At 35.5% G+C, this 14,408-nt stretch overlaps 1 long non-coding RNA gene across 1 annotated transcript; it reads right to left on the reverse strand.

Annotated features, from left to right (window-relative positions):
- Positions 1–6,529: 6,529 nt before the first annotated feature.
- LOC148803548 (uncharacterized) lies at positions 6,530–8,826 on the reverse strand. The gene is made up of 5 exons (XR_016075402.1): positions 7,761–8,826; positions 7,602–7,676; positions 7,462–7,526; positions 6,985–7,370; positions 6,530–6,886 (listed from the first exon to the last, which is right to left on the reverse strand). It is a non-coding gene; the product is annotated as an uncharacterized LOC148803548 (long non-coding RNA).
- Positions 8,827–14,408: the final 5,582 nt, after the last annotated feature.

The raw sequence follows: 14,408 nt of genomic DNA on the forward strand, positions 1-14,408 counted from the left end.
CAAAACTGTCAATAAGTTGTTCATCCTATGAGCTTAAGTTGGTGAGGTCTCAATAGCAAAATCCTATATGGGCTTTAAGGGATGGACAAGTACAGGCACACACGTACCTTGTGTTGAAATTTAATTAAATAAAGTGGGGGCAAACAGCATCCTAAAAGCTTAAACTGTAAGGTCAGGTGTAGATGGGATTGCATCCAAAGTCTCCACTATAACCAACAAGAGGCCTTACCAACAAGCCCGTATTGACACCTTGCAAGTTGCAACAAACTGTTTGTAAATGAAAATAGGAAACGTTTGTTAAGAGAGTACCGAATCCAAGTGTAGGAATTTCTATCAGTGGAAAATTTTTGAGTTGTGTTTGTGCCTTGAATTCTTTATCAGTCCAATCCATTTTCAACTTATGGGTCCACACTGAATGTGTTATGTTATGCTGTTTGGGGGTTCTCTCTCTCTCATCTTTTTTGCTTGAAGAATTCGACTTTAAGAGATTAGGTGTATTGGGGTTTAGGGTTTCCGTGAATGAGGTTTTACCAATTCTGTAATTTCTATTGCGTTTTCTATAGTGGATTTTAACTCCACCCATGAATATAGGAATCTGTGTATGCTCTGCTTTTTGCTTCTCTTTACTTCTGTTTTACTTTATTTTCATGTCCCATTTGAATCTATGCCCTCTGGTGTGTTTTCGTAACAATGTTTTCCAAATTGTAATTCACTTATGGTGTTCTCACTCCTACAAATCTAATGCTTTGAAGGAAAAGTGACTCCTGAGATCTCATATCAATCATATCTCAACCACCAGTGAGAAAACATCAATTTCAATAATGGGATCCATTTAATGGTGGATACTGAATCTTCTGAAGTTGTTAGTATTTTGGGTACCTTGCAACTTATTTCCAGACCGTTTCAGGAGCCCTCAATCCTCAATCAAACTTTTTTTCTGTTTCATAAATCATGACATCTTTGAGACCTTCACAAGTAATGGAACCAACCATTGAACGATCTTGGATCTCTACCCACAAACACTTCCCACATCCCTACCCATAGGACACTACAGGTATAAATAGATCTGGCAATTGGGTTGGGTGGGTCAAGTTCGGGTTGGATCAAGATACTTCAGGTTGATTTTGGGGCAGGTTAACTTTCAAGTTGGGCCAGCAAATGTTAGACCTTAATCCTAAATGTTCAGGTTATGATTCACTCACGGGTCAATTCAATTCGGGTTATCCCTAATTGGGGCAGGTTAACTATTGAACGATTTTGATTTTCGGGTTGGATTGGGTCAACTTTTTGCCAGCCTATTTTTAGGTAAATTTCTCAACTTCTTGTTTGAACAAATATTCGTCCAAATCTAGACAGTAAAACGGTCCATTTCATGTGTTTGGGGGCCAGGTTGTGAAACATGAGACAGGTGGCAAATTATGGGTGATCAAAACCCACCTGCAGCGGGGTTAATTTTTTCTTGGCTGGATACGTTCTGGGCAGTTCATTTATTCACGCCGACCATGTCTTGATTTTTCGTCAAAATAAATTAAGATGTAATTATTAATTTATCCATTCTCATGATAACGTGGCAATTACAGGAATTCTCTCAAACAGCATATACAGTTTTTCCCTGTGGCGTGTCCTTATCTCGGACCCAGGATTTCCCGTTGGACTTGTAACACTGACTGATTCTCTTGGTCTCTTGAATCTTGATCAGGTATTTGTTATTTCCTTCTTTGTTCTATCATATAATCAATAATGAAGAAGAAGAACTGGTGTTTATATGCCGGTCAAGAATCCAACCTTTATTTACTTATTAGAGACTCAGCGTCTAAGTCTGTTTTTCCCATTTATTACTGTGGGCTCTCTTTTAATATCCTTTATAATTTGAACCAGCTTACACGCGGACGTTAATTCATCAAGACGTCATACATTAAGCAATTGAGATAATTAAATCTTCCAATTAATCCAACGATTCTGTCAGCTCCCCAGGGAAAGACCAGAGAAAAGTTCTAAATACAGGATTCACATTACAGCACCCAGTATAGAAATTAGGAACCAAAGCTGCTGCTGGAAGTGGTAATTGGTGAAGAGTGTGGATATGGAACCTGGGTTTATGTTATTCTTTTGAATGATTCATATCCAACTTACTATATATAAATACTGGAAGGTAGAGCCTTTGCATTCATAGCAACAACCAGCCAGTCTGAGAAGTAGATCAAGCTTAATTTGAGATTTAATGGCTTCTTTGCAGACTTACAACCCTCCAGAAAACCCCTCAAAGAGCTTGTTCAAGTACTTTAGATTTCACCTCGACAGAGATTCGCCGAGCGACACTCGGGATGCGCTCCTGATCGTGGCAGCACTGATCGCTGCCGTGACCTTTCAAGCCGGAATCACCCCTCCCGGAGGCGTTTGGCAGGATGTCGACGAAAATGGCAAAGATCCACACCACGTTGCAGGGAGGTCCATCTACGCTGCTCAGCCCACACCCTTCTTTATATTCTTGATGGCAAACACTCTGGGCCTTTCTGCATCCATCAGTATCATTACTTATCTCACCATCGGATTCCCTCTGTACATGGAGGTTGTCATCGCTTCATATTCGCTGCTCCTCACCTACGCTTCTGCTATAATCGCCATCACACCCGAGGATGTGAGCTTCCGCTACATTCTGATTGCAGCAGCTGTTCCTTATCTAGTAAGGTTTATAATGCAAACGTTCAGAAAGTGGTACCCGAAGCTGGAAGACGCCATCACCAATTCTGTTAAGGGCTGATTGCTGCTGGAGGCTGGAGCTTCAATTCTTCTGTGTTATGTCATATCAGCATGTGTTTTATGTACTCTGTTGCAATAAACTAAGAGTCGATCGTTTATTAGCTTGGCAATGGATTTGATTTATTGAACATTTGAGTTTTTCGAGTTTCTTTCTGTTGTTGTAAGAAATGAGTGTATCTTTCAGAAATTGCCCTGTAATGACCAAAACACTTGCATGCATGGATGAGTCTACTGGTGTTTCATATCTTTCAGAAATTAATGGTCATTGAAATATTTAGAGAATTCTCATCACCTATATTAAAGAAAGCTCATGGTAGTTTAGAAGTTACCAATGGATGGATGCTCTCAATCAAGTTTAACAGTTATTAACGGAGACTCTCAATTTAGTTTAGTTTAGTAGTCACTCAAGATTAGCAGTTACCAATGAAATTTAGAAATAGATGAATTACAAAGAGAAGCAATTAGAAATATTGCCTATTCCCTCCTTCTTTTCCCCAAAAAATGGCAGTTTCACGTTTCTTGTTTAGTCCATGACGTAATTTTGCTTTTTCCATCATTAACCCTACAACTTTTTTTGTTTCTCTTTTCCATGCACACCTATAACCCAGTCCCTTGTTTCATGCTCTCTTTTCTCAAAAATATAATTTTGGTTTTCCAATTTTATCCTTATTTTTCCAAAATGCTATCACATAAGACAAAAGGTAATCATTACAGTTTTAATTATTTACGGCCATGCCACCATTTAAATGAAAAACAATGGATTTTATCTGTCTTTCCACTCCCCTTATTCTTTTCTATTTATTTAATTATTTGGAAATAATTTACTACCAATTATTATTAGCCCAATATTTGGGGCTATCCATGGGTCGGGTCTGGTTTGGGTTTGTCCTTTTACCTCTTTCTCTCTTTCGCCCAATATTTAGGATTATTAATGGGTTGGGTCTGGTTTGGGATAGCTTGTACCATTTTTGTCCTTTTACCTCTTTCTCTCTCTTGCCCAATATTTAGGATTGTTAATGGGTCGGGTTTGGTTTAGAATAATTTGTCCAGTCCCATCCCAACAATCTTTATTTATTTTATTAAATTAAATAAAAATTTATTTATTTAACTTACTAATTATTTATTTATTTAAAGATAATTTACTAACAAATTATTATTAGTCCAATATTTGGAGCTATCATTGGTAGGGCTGTCAACAAATTGGGTTTGGGCAGTTCCAAGTAGAACCAAAATCAACCTGACAAGAATTATCAAGGACTTGAAGCTGAATCAAATTTGATAAGGTCTACAATTTTAGACCCATAACCGAATTGATCAGTTATGGGGACAATCGGGTCTGAGATGATGGACCTGATTACCTGATTATAATAAACCTATTGAAAATATTATATACATAATATTAATTTATTTAATATATATATATATATATATATATATATGAATTGGTTCAGGACTAGGTGGGAACTAGAACCGACCCAATTGGTTTGGGTCCGCCATGTCTGTTGGGTCCAACCCAACCTATTGACAACCCTAATTATTGGGTCGGGGTTGGTTTGGAATAGCTTGTACCAGTTCTACCCCAATAAACTTTTATTTATTTTATTCAATTACATAAATTATTATTTATAAAATTTCTTATTTAGTTTATTAAATTATTTACTTATTTATAAATAATTACTATTTAAGGTCATGCCACCATATAAAACAAAACAATGAAAGTCATCTCTTTCTTTTCTCTCCCCTTATTTTTTTTCCTCAAGAGTTCTCTCTCTTTATCCCCCCCTCGAGCTCAATATTTAGGATTGTCAATGGGTCAGGCCTGGTTTGGGATACTCTATACCAGTCTTGTCCCAATAAACTTAATCTATTCATTTATATATTTTATTAAATTGAATAAATTATTTATAAAATTTTATTTACTTAATTACTAAATTATTTGTTTATTTAGAAATAATTTATTAACAAATTATTATTAGCCCAATATTTAGGGCTATCAATGGGTTGGGTCTGGTTCAAGATAGCATGTGCCAGTCTTGTCCCATCCATGTCCCCACAAGGATCCCTATTCCTTGTGCTTTTTCTATGATGTCAATCATTTTGTTTTTTATTTTTTGTTTTATAAAAATTAAAAGAAAATAGTTAAAATTTACAACCTCCTATTAAAAAAGATGCAAATATATTCAAACATATTCAACCATATTTTAAAAATATTAATATACATACATATGTAGATACATGCATACATATATATACATATATAAGCAAGGATCGGGGGTCAAGGATCTAACAAAGTTATCAGACAAGCTTTCCATGCTTCATCTCCATTTTTGAAAGCTTAAAGATTTATGAGTTTTGGGGCTTTGGAAGATATTTTTTAAGAAAGTCCAACCAAATGCATGTCACCTTATCCCTTTGAAAGTCCACCCTAGGAATGGCAACGGGGCAGGGCAGGGACGGGGAGCCTCTCTCCATCCCCATTCCCGTGAAAATCCCCATCCCCGTCCTTGTCCCTGTCCCCGCTAACGGGGACAAGGTTATCCCCATCCCCTTCCCCACAGGGATTATGTATGCATAAGTTATATATGTATATATGTACACATACATCTATATATTAATATTTTTAAAAATATGATTTAATATGTTTGAATGTTTTCTAATAGGATTGTAAATTTTAATTATTTTATTTTTATTTTTTTAAATAAAATAAAAAACAAAAACAAAATGGTTAACATTATAAAAAATCACGGGGAATGGGGAAAATTGCCATCCCTAGTCCGCCCTAATCATAACTTATTGAACATATCTAGATGCATCTCATTCATGTCACAACCCTTTTTTTGAAATTGAACCGGTACCACAAGTTTTTGAAAAATCATGAACTAAAACCAATCAAAATCAATTAATTTGACTTTGACCAATTTGATTCGTCGGTTTTTTATTTTTTGTATTTACATTGTATATTATAAATAAATATATAATATATTATAAATAATTCATATATATATATATATGGTATGTTAACCGAAATCGAACCAATACCACCAACTTTTCAGTTTAATTTCCTCTGTTTGGTTTTTATGCTTTTTAGTTTTTATTGAGCATCCCTACTCACAATGCATTAACATTTCCTAATTCATCCACATCCATCATACAAGGACTCCTAATACATCCTGTCAGAGTCTGAATCCGATCCTTACGAAGCACTCCTCACACCAATCTCACAACGCCTCTCAGCCGTACATTGAAAATATATCCCATATTTTGTGTTGTTATTCACAGGGAGTTATTATCAACAAGGTTTTTAAAATCGAATCGGACAACGAACCAGTCAAGGGTCTGGTTCTCGAGTCAAACGGTCCGATCATTTGAATTGAACAGATGGCCCGTTTTGACAAAAAATAAAAAACAATAAAAAAACGATCAAAACCGTTGAATAGTTCAACCGCCCGGATCAGTAGTTTGCTGACCAAATCAATGTTTTTTGGCAAAACTCCGGTTTTGGAGAAAAACGGAACCGGTCACCTGACCTGTTCCCGGTTTTTCTGATATAACCATCCAGTCCAGGTCTTAAAAACCATGGTTACCAATACACGGTGGGATAGGGCTGTGAGGTGCAGTCTGTGAGAAGCAAATCCCGATTACCAATGCAAGTTTAAGCAAAATTTTCTCAATCAAATGATCGATTTCTGTTGGAGTCTAATTTCTACAAGTAGAGGGCTATAAAACATCAATATGTAGGGATGCCGTATATGTTGATTGATGTGAATTATTTTGGTAAATATGCATAAAATGATTTGTGGTTAGGATGAAATTTATTTGTACAGTATTCCTTCTTCAGGATCAACAAGTTGTAACTAGTTATCAGACACAACTATGAAATTTTCTTATACAAGTCGAGGCTTTTTCACATATCACTTGATCCTTTATAGGAAAAACAATGTTGACTCTCACCATAAGAAATCTATTCGAGCAATGGCACTACATCCTAAAGAGTGTGCATCTAAGCTCTTGCATGTTCCTTCTTGTAGAAGCAGCTTCTTCTTGATGATAATTTTTTTGAGTGTTCCTTCAGTAGTACTCCTGCCACAGCTAGCATTGGAACCCATTCATATACCAATACATGGCTCTGTAAACAAAATGTTAGGCTTGATACTAAAAAAATAGTAAATGTTCAATTATAAATCAAGTTTGAAATTTGAATTTTGAAATAATAATCACGTTTACCTTGAGATAGAAAGAATGTCCTGTTAGAAAACAACCTAGGAATGTCCCCGTTTCTGAAACCTGAAATTAAGATCATCTCTATAGTTCATCATAGGTGTCTGTAATATACATTTTGAGGTAAGAATAAAGAACAACTTTAATACTACTGAATGAATATATTTCTTTTGAAATAAATTGAATATTCTAGCTTTGGGAAATTGTTGAAGAGTGTCTACAAAATCCTATTAAGAAACAAACCAGTCAGTACTTAATCATTCTAATTTATTTGTGAAATGTTCATAGAAACCATGAACTTGAATTTCAGCCGCTTCATCAGAAACATCAGCATCATTTCCACGCAGTCTTAGCAGTGCAACTTCAAACTCTTTCTTGAGGCCAACCTTTACCTACAAACACAGGCAAGGATATGAAGTCTGTGTCATTATTTACCCCATTTTCCATACAACCTGATCAACATTTTCAAGTATATCTGCTTACCAGCCATCTGGGAGACTCAGGAACAAAGAAGAGACCCAGGAGCAGGAAAAAGCATGGCATAAGTCCTTCAAACAAGACACCCCCCAATCAATTAGTCCCTTGTCAGTGTACCAATTTAATCTTTAGGTGTAAGAACTTACCAGTTAGAGCCAGTGTTCTCCATGGTACAACTGCCCTATTAAGAAGGTAATTAATGATCCAGTGATAATCATGAGCTGCAGAACAGTCAGAGAGCAATGGGTTATTATCATCATTGCCTCAAAATATATGTGCTCCACTTGTTTTCCCTTTTTGTTTACCTGATTCACTGTTGTGAGTTCTCCACGTAGATGCTTGGGAGCTATTTCAGCAATATAGACTGACACCTATCCATCCATATGATCATTAAAACTTTTGAGTGAAGAGAACCAAGAGATGAAGAGATCCACAAAAATTGCTTACCACAAAAGAGAAAACTCCAATTCCATATCCCATGAAAATCCTTCCTACATCTAGCAACAGAGCTCCCTTTGTTTTTGCATAAGACAGATAAACAGCCCAAGTGAGTTCGTGTTAGATGCTAGCAGTTACATGTAGAGAGGTTCAAGATCTTGAAAACAGATTCGAACCTTAGAGCCAGTACACAGGCTTAGTAAGTGGAAGTAACATCTTTTTATTGAATCCTCAGTTGAATTGCTTAGTGGAAGGAGCCTGGATTTGTACGTCTACAAAATGAGGATGAGGTGGTGTAATGAAGTTACTCTAAATATAGGATTTTCTTCATATATTTGTGTGTATGCATGTGCAGCACCTATGATACCCGAATACCTGTACAAGAGTGCTATATCATGTGGGATACTTCAATTTTAAGTGTAAATTTCATTGGAGTGGTTCAGGATTACTGTGGAAAACCCTCAGATTATGATTGGCATCTTACTTTTGGACTGATGGGGGCCATTGTTTGGTGTGATGGTAAAACCTTGTGCTTACAAGCGTGAGAACACAGGTTTGAGTCTGTTACTAGCCACTTTGTGCAAAAAAAGAAATAAAAAAAAAATAGATGCCAAATGTTAGGTCCATATCCAGTCCATCCGTCTCAAGACCCTAGATAGTTGGGACTAACATTGGATGATGGCCATTTTTTATCTTATTGTTGGCATGGTAAAGGCAACAAAAGATGCAGTGACATTTGAAAATTGGAAAAATTAATCAATATTAGAGACCAAACCTATTGTTTTACAATGCCTATTCAGTTTATCCTTCTTTAATTTTCTCATACAGTGACAATGACCTAAATTATTAGTACTATGCTTAGGCATAAACAATTCATCACACTGCATGAAGCAGAGTTAAAGGCAAAACATCACAGTAAATTGGAAATTTTAATTTCTGACTATATTTCAGATTAGTCAGGGATATATGTTAAATTTGAGAAGAACCAAAACTTTATGAATCTATAGATTCATGTGTTGATGTTGTGTCTAATTGAACCCTTTGTCAAGTTCTCACTGCTCACTGCTCACTACCTTTAATACTGTGATACCATTTTCTGCAACGCATAGTGGAATTCATGCTCTTATTTTCTGTGGAAACAAAATATACAGTATTATTGTTTTTCATGCCCTTTCCTCTTTCAATAAAGAATTTCAGGATGAATTAAACAATTCAGACATGATGGATATGAAGCATAAACAATTAAACAAGGCATTGCAGAACCAATTAAATAATTCATTCTCGTAGGCTGTAAAAAACTCAGATTGGATAGGTTAGCCACCCATTTAGGGATAGAACCATTCAATTTATTTCCAGAAATTTGGAGATCATGTAAACCTTTCAGATTCTAAACAGTAAGATTAATTAAACACAACGAATAAACAAAAGCAAAATGATTTTCTTTTTTAACTTCTTTTTTTCATTCCATTGCCTCCATTATTGACCAGTGGAGGTGTGTATAGAGGACGGTTTTGGTATCGGTTTTGAAAGTTCTGTTTTTTTTTTTTTTGATCGTCCACCTCTTTAACATAGAAAATTTCTGGGTTTTGGTTTTTAGTCATAGAACCTATGGGGTAATATTGGTATTATAAAAACATTTGGAATAAGGTATTAACACCTCTAAACGGTCCATTAACAGTGGTCCTGTATATGTTATGTGGGGCTGTTCAACAAGGTATGTATAACTAAGTTTTGAAAGTTCAGGGTACACTTAAATAATTTCCTAAATGTAACAGGGTATATGTAAGTAATTAACCTTAAAGAAAATTGAAATGCATAATATTAAGTGGCTGTGTTATAGAAACATACACTATTAGGAGTGGATTAAAATGAAAGCTTTAACCCTGTCTTCACCAGAATCCTTAAGGCATTAAAAGGTCAATCAAATAATATTGGCATCACAATTAACCATCAAAATTTAATTTTCAAAAATAATACAAAGGCCATGTCCACGTCTATCCTCTACAATGTGAAAGGATGAATTCCAGACAAGACAAAATCTAGTACATCTAGATGACCCTTTGGCTGTCATATGGTCATTACAACCTACTTCCACCAGATAACAAGTCTGGTCTATGGTGTATGGGCTCAAAAGTTCCATAGGGTGAGGCTTTTCCTTTCTTTCTAAATTCTCAAGAGGTAGCCACCACCATAGAACCTTGGACCTCAAAGTGCCAAGGTCAGATACCAAGGATTACTATATCGGTTGTCAACTCAAGCATCATAATCCCATACCAAAAAGATCTGAACAGGTCAATTCCCACCAATAGAACAGTCTCAAAACAGATTGCAAACATCTTAATAGGTATTCATATATGAGAAGAGAGGATTATTTTCATGTGAAGAGGAACCAAGCAAAGAAACAACCATTCTCAACTCAAGTTGGGAGAACAGGTTGTAGACCTTCTCCTCACCAGAGGAAGAGAGGGGATCCTGAATCCCAAGCTAACCCTCAAGTAGGTTTACCAGCCCCAATATTTCTAATAGTATCAACTCTAACAATACTCACACGACACAAACCATTGTTTGATTTCTCATTCCAAAATTCATGATGGGTCATATTACCATTGTTTGATTTCTCATTCCAAAATTCATGATGGGTCATATTAAGACTTGAGAGAGAGTATGAATATATATAATTTAATTTTCACAAGCTCATTACTCCACAAGAAAGCAAATGGCCAGTGTCAAGCAGAAATGAAGACTGTGAATGGAGATGATATTTGTTGGGCTCTGGGAACACTAGGCTTTGATGATTATGCTGATCCCTTGAAAAGGTATTTGCATAGATTTAGGGAATTGGAAGGAGAGAAAGCCAACCAAAACAAGGGCAGAAACATAGAAAATAAGGAAGCACCATCCTTCTTTGTATGTGATCAAACAAGGAGACCTTTATCTCCTACTCCTTTGGATTTCAATGTGCTTGAGAAGAGTAATAGCTCTATGTCAACGCCATTTTGACATCTTGGGAAGAAATGAAGAAGCATGGCAACATTGAGTCCTATTTATGATGATGTTGATGAAGGTTATTCAATATTATGAGTGCTTTACATTTGTAGGTTAGGAATATTGGGTTCGATTATTGATTTACTAGTTGTTAGCTTGATAAATATGGATAATTCCATTCTAACCATTTTGTTGAGGAAAGGAACTTTGTACAAGGTAATAACCCATCTATTTTATCTTGGCCTGCCTTTGTGAGTTGAACCATGAAGATTTAAGACTTTGATTTATTTAGTTGATCTTGCTAATAAGCTGTAAATATTGCAGAAATTGCTATTATTTTTACTTTGATTTGAATGTCCATCCAAGTTTTGGCAATGGAGGGGATCACTCATTAAATGAAGTCTGTAGGTATGACAAATAGAGATGTCTTAGGGTTACAACCTGCACTCCAGGGCAAAAAAAAATTACTAGCAATGTTTCTAACTTTATGGCAATCCCATGAGTCAATGAACCAATGAAGTAGTACCTAGCTGTTTATTGATTATTGTAATATCTGGAATTCGCTTGTCACTGTCATCATATCCTTCACCATAGAACTCTTTAGAGCTTACATCAATGGTGGGTACCTCCAAAGGAGGCTGTCCACTTACTTTGGAGTAAACCTGGAGAGAACAAGTAGATTATTTTTTATTTAGCAGGAGAGTTGTACAAAACTAATGCACATGAAAATTAGAGAGAGAGAGAGAGAGGAGAAACAGAAATGTAAAATAGCTTCTTTAAGTACCTCTGTCATCAACTCTACAAGTTGCTTCACTGTAATTTCATTGTTAGGGTTAGCCACATTGAAAATTTGACCGTTGGCTAATCAAACTTTCAGATGCCAATTTACGATAGAAATAGCTCTCTCTCAAAAAAAAAAAAGAACAAAAACCAAATGCACACGAGTATAGAGAGATGCTTCTGCATACAGTTAATATGAATTTTGTTGGTGTGCATGTATATAGCCATCTACATATTCATATACCATCATCATCATCTAAGCCTTGTACCAGCTATATATATATATATATATATGTCGTATATGTTTACATGTCTATAATTAATGATAATATGCAAGCTCAGATAAGCTTATAAAGTTATAAACCTTCATTTACCCACTTGTGGAAATGCTGTCAATGGAAACTTTCACATATATGTTTATATGTATACATAACTATAGGCACACTTATATCTTCTTTTCTTCATTTTCCACCATTGTTTTCAATTTGAAATTTCTATGCAAATTTTTTTTCCATTTCCTTATATTTTTTCCATTGACAGTTGACAGAGCCAAAGTTGACAAGGAAGAAGGTATGAATCCTGTTGCTAAATTAATATAATTATTTTTTTAAATCTGCCTTTAGTCTGATACATATTCTTTTTAACAGAGGAAGCAATTCAGAGATCTAAAGCTTTGGAGCAAAATGATATTGAAGCTCTAAGGCTTTGTCATTTTTATCCTTTTGTCTATTTATTCTTGGATATTTATTTAATTGGTCTGTCAGTGTTCTTTATTGAAAATGTTATTAAGATCTTATTGAAAATGTTGTTTACAACATTGCCTTACTCCCTAACATTTATGCTCAATCTCAGGGATGATATTGAGGATGAGCAGTATCTTTTTTATGGTGTTAAGCTGACTGAAGCAGAATATCGTGAACTAAGGTAATTAGGTATGCATCATCTTCTCTGCATGCATTACTTCACAGGGTTAAGAAAACAACTAAGGCATTTGTCTAAGAATGATTGCAATGCCCATGATATGGCTTTGGTAATCCTGCAGATGCACCTCTCTCTTCCTAAAACACACATGCACACACACAAAGATTCAAGCAAAATGTGTTTGATATTGATCCATCGGGTTTGAAGTGAAACTTCTCATATGCAAAAGACAGTTACCTAATCATTTTGGGTGCTGCATTGATAAATTGATTTAAGAAGTGGAAAGAATCATATGGCTGTCATGGTCTTCTCTCATAGTGTAAAATTTTCAGTTGCTATATTATGGAGGAATATCAAGCTGGATTGAGTTATTTAATTTTTAGGGTCTGCAGATACAAGAAACAAATTTATGAGCTTGCAAAGAAGCATTCTGAAGATGTGGATGATATCAGTGAGGTAGTCAATTATTGTTTATATTATATTTGATATAAATAAAAATGTATTTTATTTTCTTTTGACACATTGGCTGGCTGATTTACACCATTAATTAAGAGCTTGCCGATTTTCCTAGTTTATAAAATAGTGAGTGATAACTGGTTAATGCAATCAATGTTGGAATAAGAGTTTTTTTTTTTTTAGTTTGCAAGTGTGAAATTTACTGTTGATTGCCTTTTTTGAAAACCCTGGGTTCCCAGAATTGCTCCAGTACCAAGCTAATGGTTTGTGTGTATGATTTCTTTGAAAACCTTGTTTTCTTTATGTCATTCTGTAATGTGATTCTGATGAAATAATTTATAGGAAAGTCTGTTCTAAGAGACTGAGGCTGAAATCAATCAACAAATAGAACCCCTCTAGAGGTAACTCTTCATACTTTGTCTAAGAGACTGATGTTATTCCACTCTAGATTGGAATTCAGGCCCAAACCAGTTATTGGAACTAAACTAACACGGGAAACATGCCATATGGATCCTTTTCATGGATTAATAGGCCACCTGAAAGCTCATTATGCAGAATGATTTTCTGTTGCTGATATGAGTTCAACAATCATCTACACAACTCAAACTCTTGTATTGTAATTTCAGTGTAGGAACCACTGATATCATTCTCATTCTTTATTTTTTCTTTTTTTTTTTAGTTTGGCAAACTGCACATGGCCATGGACCTTCTTACCTTTAAACAACGAGAAAATAAGGTGTGGCATCTGAATTCAAGGGAATCAACTTCTCTATGAGTTAAGATAACTGCTACCCTATTGTGTTAAAAGTTAAGCTAACAGCCAAGAGTGCTTCCCGTAGACTAATAACCTATACACATGGCTAAATTCTTACTAGGGAATAGGATTCCAATCCTTGAACCTGAACTCTAGTCAAAACCCAATATCAGTAATTCAATACAGACTAGGATGACTTCCTGAAATCTCAAAGAGGTGAAATGGGCCAGTGTGAAGTGGAAGTCTCCCTTATGTGGATTAATCCTGGACTGAGAAGATAAGAACCAAAGTTGAGATCTTAAGAATCAATTAGACAAGTCAGATGGTGTCCTGTAGGCCATGACCTAATAGACTCAATCCAAAGCCTAGCACTACATTAAAAACTTGTTGCTTACCCTTTGACAGGTCTGGCCTCTGTGTCATATCATAACCCAGGTCTAAGGTAAATACCTGAACACAAAATTGTTACACTTGACCATGAACTGAAGCGTTAACTTTGGATCAACCCAGGGTTTTAAAAGACATGAGGCAGAGCCAATCAACATGCAACTGTGAGTCCAAATACAAATGATGGTTTAGATTGAATTAAGGGAAATATAAACATACCCTGTTCTTCTGA

This window comes from Nelumbo nucifera, chromosome 1 (genome assembly GCF_055504915.1).
Source record: "Nelumbo nucifera cultivar China Antique chromosome 1, China Antique-T2T, whole genome shotgun sequence".
NCBI classification, from domain to species: Eukaryota; Viridiplantae; Streptophyta; class Magnoliopsida; order Proteales; family Nelumbonaceae; genus Nelumbo; species Nelumbo nucifera.